Here is a 6338-nt window from a genome sequence, read left to right as displayed (position 1 = left end):
AACTAAAAGCAGATGGTACAAACAAGTGGTTTTCCACTGAGCATTTGGCTAACCAAAATATTTTTCTCTGTTTTCATGTTACTGCTTGTTTGTCACAGAAGCAGTCTGGTAGAGGAAAGGTATGAGTAGCCTATACTGTTACAAAATCTATCTACATGCAGAATAATTTGGGTAGGCTTGTGTATTCATGCTTCAAAATTCCTGTTCTAAGTCTCATTTTTAATTTTGCCAAGTGCAGGACACTTCCTGGAGTAAATGTTTTCGTTTCAGAGAGGAATAAGCTTTTTCTAGAGGTCTGGCTAATGAGCTGGGTATGGTTTAAAGCTTTTCTTTTGAAATCTGAAGTTCTTCAGATTCTTAGTGCAAACATGAAACAACAAAACCCTGTATTCAACTATTGTAATTTGAAGGAGTTTTAAGTTTCTGCTGCTTTGTAGGTGAGTATTTCACACCTCTGTGGGATTCCCTAGCACCTTTGCACTAGAGAATGTATCATAGCACTTCAGAGCTGGAAAATCCAAGATGCGTTAGGGTTCTGTGAAGTACAGTGACTGATCAGTGAGATGAATGTGAGTATTGGAAGGGAACAGACACTCTTCCTCGGTGCAGTTTTGCACATAAGGTTGAGGGGGAAATGTAATGACTCACTTTGTTCCAAATCTATGCTCCTTCCCTCTTTGCTCTGAAAGTTCTGGAACTCGTGTATAGGTGGGAAGTTGTTTTAACTCTCATACCCTCCCAGTTGTTTTCTGCAGTTCCATGTTGACTGGGAAGCAGTCTTGGGAACTGCTCTGTCCATGAAGATAGCAGGTATGTCTCTAGAAGTGATTTTTCAAGGCAGACCTTTATCTTTTACTCTCCCATGTCTAATCCTGTTCTATACCAAACTAAGGGGGAAGCCATTCATGTGCTGGAGGGCAGGGTTGCAATCTGGGGGATCTGCAGCAGGCTACAGGATTTGGCTGATGGGAACATCTTGAAGTTCAGCAAAGCTAAGTGTCAAGTCCTACATCTGAGATGGAATAATAGTCATGGACTAAATGGAAAGCAGCTTTCCTCTAAAGGACTTGGGATAGGGCAGACAGTAGGGCGAACACACGTGGGCAGATGTCCTTGTGGTAAGTGATACATATAGCAGAACCATATAGTCTTGTCTGGGCATTATTGCAAAAGATCAGAACCAGTGAATTCACAGAAATTATTCCTCTTGTGAGAACACTACTGGAATACTGTGACCAACTTTGGGATTGCTAATTCAAGACAGATAACTGCACATTCTGTGGTTCAGTGGAGGGGTGCCAGAATGGTGAGGAGACAAGAACGTGTGACATAAAAAGAGAAACTGAGAGCTGAGTAACATTCAGCCATAAAAGATGGATAAGACCAGATTTTATTGCTCTCTTTAGTCCCTTAAGTGGGAGAGGAGAATTCTCAGACTGGTCATGAATGCATGCTTACAGGATGAGTGGCAATGGACACAAATTGGAACATGGGGAATTCCAGTTAGATTTAAGGGTGAGAAAAAAAGAGATTTTATCTTTTTTTTACCAGGAAGATGATAAAGCACTGGAACCAGTCACCCTGAGAGGTTCTCACATCTTCACCTATGGAGATGTTCTGCTTCATAAGCACCTGACCATGCTAATAGAAATGTGTTTTGAACAGGGAGTTGAACTTTATGATCTACAGAGGTCCTTTACAGTCTTCCAGTATTAGTTAATGTGTTATATTTAATAATATGCATACTAAGTGCTTATTTTAAAACAAACTTTAATACAGCAGAGTAATAGAAATGGTTTTCAGCAGCAGTTTAATCTAACTTCTCACTGTGTTGCAGTCTAATCCTATAATGTTCATATTTATAAAAATAGAAAAATAGGGGCAAAAATCATACCTTCATAATTAAGAAGGCAACAAGTATACAAGGTATTTGCAAGGATGGGTGTTCTACCAGGTCATAAAGGACTGGGGAAGAATAAAATCAGAATTGGGATACAGGTAGAGTGGGGATGTAATCGATGACTACTTTTATTTTTCTAAACCTTTTTCGAGACAGCATTAAGTTTTTGTAGAGTAGGCACTCTGATTCTGAATGCAGGGTTTTTTTACACTTTCCTCCTAGGTTTGCTCCTTGGCCAGTTCTTAGTGTTGTCATGCAACACTCCTGTCCAAACGCCTTTGTGCTGCATAACTGCTTCTGTCTTCAAAGATTTGATATAGCAATCACAAGCATTGTTATTAATTATGACTTTTGTCTGGTGACTTGTCAAAACAGTTCTTCTTGCCTCAAAGATAGAACTTAAGAAGTGGTGGAAATAAGCAGTTAGAGGTAAATTGTTGCTGTACTACAAACACCAATGCAAAAAGCTGGTCTGCAGCACAAGGCTTCAGTATTTGTTGATAAGACTTGGTCCTATGATGAGGATGAAGAATTTGAATCGGAGCTGAAATTAGCAATTTACCTTTGGAGAACAAAGTTTTTCTAAGGCTGAGCATGCTCTTCATGCCAAGTTCCCTATTGTTCCTCAAGCTTTCTCTCAAGAGCAATTGAAAACTGTAGATTCATTCTATATCATTACAGCCCCCAAACACTCACTTTAGAACAATCCAGATTGCATAATAGAAATGTTTGATAATGCAATCACAAAAGTGCTGTTGTGTAATAATTAAAAGAATTTTTAAATGAGATAAAATTGGAATGTTTTTTGTAAACATCTGGGAATGACCCACATGCAGCTTAGAATTTACTTAAATGGAGTTCTGAAATTGTCTCATCTCAGGAGCACAGTGCTGTCATCATAGCTTTCTGTTTTCTGACCATCTGTCAGGTGTGCATGCATAGAAGAGGCATGTGCAGATTGTAGCACTGCTTAAATTCTTGGGAGTCTCCCTCAGATACTGAGTGAAATGTAAGTTAAACTGTTCTGAGGCTTGGGAATTATTTCCATGTGTAAACCTTGAAGGAAAACCAGCTCAAAATAATTACAGTACCTTCTTGTAAATGTATTGTGCATAAAAATGTTTTGTCATTCCTGCACTAACGAGCAACTGTGTATCCTAATGGGTTTAGTCCAGCTCACAAAGCCCAAACACTTCTATACTCAATGCAGTAAATGGTGACTGTTGTTTTGGGGCCTTTTTTGTCCTTTCTAGGAAGATCAATGCGTTAAGTTTATTCAACTTGCTGCAGAATTAAAACTACTGGTTTTGTGGGTGTTTATTTTTTTTAGCTGTAGTGGATGAAGAGTGTCATGGTTTTGCATCAGCATTTAAATTCTGGTGATTACTGAAGCTACTGATTAAACTAGGCAGTTAGGTGGGGTTCAGAACAGGAGTTCAAAACCAGGACTCTTGTCACTTTGCAGAAGACATTTGCTAAAACGTTCTTTAAAATAGAAATCATAAAAATGCTGTAAAATTCAGGCCAAACTATACTTGTCATATCTCAGGTACCTGTAAATATGTTGTAAGCAATGCTTGCAATTTTCTGCCATTCCAATTTCAGCCGAAAGGTTGTTTTTAAACGAATTATTTCTTTGTATTACTTCTGTGAGTTACCTGACATTGTTTCTGCCTAGAAGAAGCTGGGAAAGAGTTCATGTTGCTCTTTTAAAAGTAACCAGATCATAAAGGTGATTATAGGGTTGGAGAGGAGTGTATATGTGTGTGTTCTGAAGCCCACTTGCTCTTACATAGAGTATTGTTACTAAAATCATTACTTAAAAATGCATAGATCTCACCTGGTTCAGCATCTTCATTCAAAATGTTGATATCCTGTAGGCTGTGCAGGGCTTTAGTTCCAGGTGACCTTTCACTTCAGTGAAGTAAATCTACAATGGGCTTTCAGTGGCCCATTAAGACTGTAGTCTCCTAATATTTTTGTCTGTATGTGCCACTTCTGTTGAACCTCAGTCTCAAAGTATGAGCCCTCTCATGGGATGCACACGAGAATGCTGTCACAGCTCTGCCTGCCCCTGCTGATGCTTGCTGAGCAGTTTGACTGATGCCAGCTCTGTGCTCAGCAGAGCTTCTCACCATGGATATAGGTAATACACCATCTTCCTCACACGAGTCTGGGAGGTTTTCACAAAGTTCACAAGAGTTATGATTGAGTTGCCTGGGGAGGAGAGAGCAAAAGAGGGAAAGCAAAGCATGTTCTTAGCTGAAGAATGAAGCTTGCCAGAGTATGCACTGCAGTAGGTTGGCAGTAGATGAAACTTAGTTCAAGCATGACAATTACAAATTCCATCATAACTTTCCATTGACTAAGCTTTGGAGATCTCATTAGCAGCAATATTTTATAAACATCCAAGAATAGTTTTCTCCTCTTTAAATTACACGAAGATAAGATCCACTTTGCGCCTCTTGTTTTGGCACTGCTTTTGCAAAAAAAACATTTGTAGCAACTGCTAAAAGAAGCCTTTGGAAAGGGGACAGATGAAGAAACATTTTAAAATTGCCCTATCTTTCCTTTTCTTGTGGAGCAGAAGGTAGGTAGAAGATGGGGAAAACTTGTACTTCCCCTGCTGCCAGGACCCTGTGAACAGTGTTTGTTTTTTCAGTTAATTTGTTGAGCAGTTACAATGTTATCTTGTCAACTTTTTCTTCTTTTATAGAAAAATATTCTTGTTTTCAAATAAATGTAAAGGTACGATTCTGTGAGTTAAAATGTTTCTTTGCCAGTCTCACTTAGAAGATATGTTGTCATTTGTAATTTTTTAAATAAAGTTTTTAATAGTTTCAATAAATGTCTTAGGAATTCTTGCTGCAAAAAAAAGCTATCAGAAATCAAGCATGAAAAACCTATTCAAGGACTTTTAATTACAAAAAGAAGAGGATAATGGGCTGCTTTTACAGCACATACATGTGGGAGGTAGGCTTGAGGAACTTCTAATCTTCTCTGCAATTAGCTGATAATTTCCCAGAAGAAAGCAAAATCAGAAGTCTGTGACCTGTACATTAAAATATCTAAACAAAATCTCACCACCAGCTGGGAGAGTCGGACACCTTATTCGCCACTGCAAGTTCACCCTGCAAGTTTTATGACCTGAGTCTTCTGTGCCAGCTAAAAGCACTGACTCCTGGAGTTGTTTTAAGTCACAACCAGGAATAAATGAGTGGAGGAGGTCAGCAGTAAGCACTGACTCCACAGCAGTGCTGAGAAGTGGACTTGGCCTTTCTTGATCCTTCTGTAGCTGTCAGCAGAGTACTTGGTGTATGCACTGTCTTGGTAAATAAACAGGGCAAGAACTGGATCCCAACCTCCTCAGCATGGAGCAGTGCAGCAAAGAGGTCAGTGCATAACAGCATTGCAGGGGCTTCAGTATGGAGAATGGGCTGCCAGGGGGCTGTACAGGAGACACACAAGAGCTCCCTGCAGCTGCATTTGGGAATTTAGTATCCTTGGAGAGGATGGTAACTGGCAGCAGCAGCAGTTGTGAACTGAATTAATTTCCATGGCTGAGCAGCAAGTAAAATTACTTTCTTCTTGTGTGATGCCATCTTGATTAAATAAACTTTAAATATATGAAAATGCAAAACTGCAAGCCTCTTAATATTTGCATTGTGTACGAGAATGAACAGGGCTTTGCAAAGAGTAAAACCATCATTAGATTGAAACTTTCTGAAGGTACACACGTTAAATTGTTGAAGTAGAGAATATCTACAGTTTCTTAGCAGCCTGGGCTAGGCCTTAAGCTATAGCTTGATCTTCCTCCACACACCCAACTCTTCATGAGTCCAATGCTTGTTTCTTGGTCAGAGCATTCTCAGTGACAGGAGGGTATTCTGAATTCCACCTCTGTCCTGCCCCTGTCTCCTTGTAAATGAGAGCTGGGGGGGTAGCAGAGTAGAACAGATACTGTGCCCATCCTCGCCACATTAATGGGATGGCCTAAACTTTTCCATCTACTGTGTCCCAAAATATCTTTTATGTGAGCATTTGCATTATATGCATTATAGCCACTGGACAAATTTTAACTGTATCAGGTAAAATCAATTAAAGCTTGTTGTAGTAGGTTGAGTTTCCTGTTGCAGTGAACATCCAATGTACATGGTAGAATTTGATTAATATAGTGAGGTTTTTTCCCTCTATTTCTATTGCTTTAAGGAGCATTATTCCTCCCATGATAGCTGATTGATGTATTTTTGAGTAGGCAAAAAAGTGATGACATTTAGACAAAGTTAATCACACATAAAACTAGTTAATCTTTCTTATATAAACCTTGTGTTGTAGGATTTTCATGATTTAAAATATCTTTTTCCTAATGATTTTTGGGGGAAAACAAAGAATGTTTGTTTCTGATACAGGAAACACTGAATTTTGAGCAGCATATAAA

Source organism: Calypte anna, chromosome 2 (assembly GCF_003957555.1).
Source record: "Calypte anna isolate BGI_N300 chromosome 2, bCalAnn1_v1.p, whole genome shotgun sequence".
Lineage (NCBI taxonomy): Eukaryota > Metazoa > Chordata > Aves > Apodiformes > Trochilidae > Calypte > Calypte anna.
The sequence above is the reverse complement of the archived record's forward strand: the minus strand, read 5'-3'. Positions refer to the sequence as shown.